The following is a 735-nucleotide window of genomic DNA, read 5'->3' as shown; positions in this document are numbered from 1 at the left end:
CTAACCTACATTTAACCTACACTTATATTTATATTATTAGTAAATTCTGAGGGATACTGTATTCCTACAGCAGTTCCTCAAAGTTTTGTTCCAAGACAATCTGCCCAGAATTTCCTGAAGCTTACCTAACTTCTCAACAAATGTAAAATGTAGGTTATCAGATATTGTCTAAGAAAGCTCTTTTACTAGGCAGAATAGAATTTGTCCAGTCATTTGAATATAGTAACTTAAGTTCACTGATCTCAAATATGAACAGAATTAATTGCTATCTATTATTGAAATAGCAGGAAATCTTTAAAGTTATAAAAACAAAATTTAAAGGGTCTGAAAGGGGCCAGGGAATGGAGACCAAGAGTAGAGCACTTGCTTTGCATAGTTAAAACTCTGGGTTCAAACCCCAGCTACTCCCATAAAAAAAAAAAAAAAAAAAAAGGAGGGTTAAAAGGTATTAACCCTCTGCCAGATCATCAGATTACACATAAAAGAAGTAATAAAAAATAACCTAGCAAGTAATTTTGAAAATAGAAGAAATTAAGAGAAAATTTGCTAGGAGGTGACTTTAATTTATACAGACATTCACATATGTTGAATGGTTGAAAAAAGCGCACACAAGATACCTAAGTATATAAGATAACCAATGCAAAAGTATTTACGATACATTTTATTTGGTTAAAAAGTTAGTAACTATTGTTAAAAGTCTGTTAAGTTGCAAGAAATTTAATGGAGGAGGAAGAT

This window comes from Sorex araneus, chromosome X, assembly GCF_027595985.1.
Source record: "Sorex araneus isolate mSorAra2 chromosome X, mSorAra2.pri, whole genome shotgun sequence".
NCBI classification, from domain to species: Eukaryota; Metazoa; Chordata; class Mammalia; order Eulipotyphla; family Soricidae; genus Sorex; species Sorex araneus.
The sequence above is the reverse complement of the archived record's forward strand: the minus strand, read 5'-3'. Positions refer to the sequence as shown.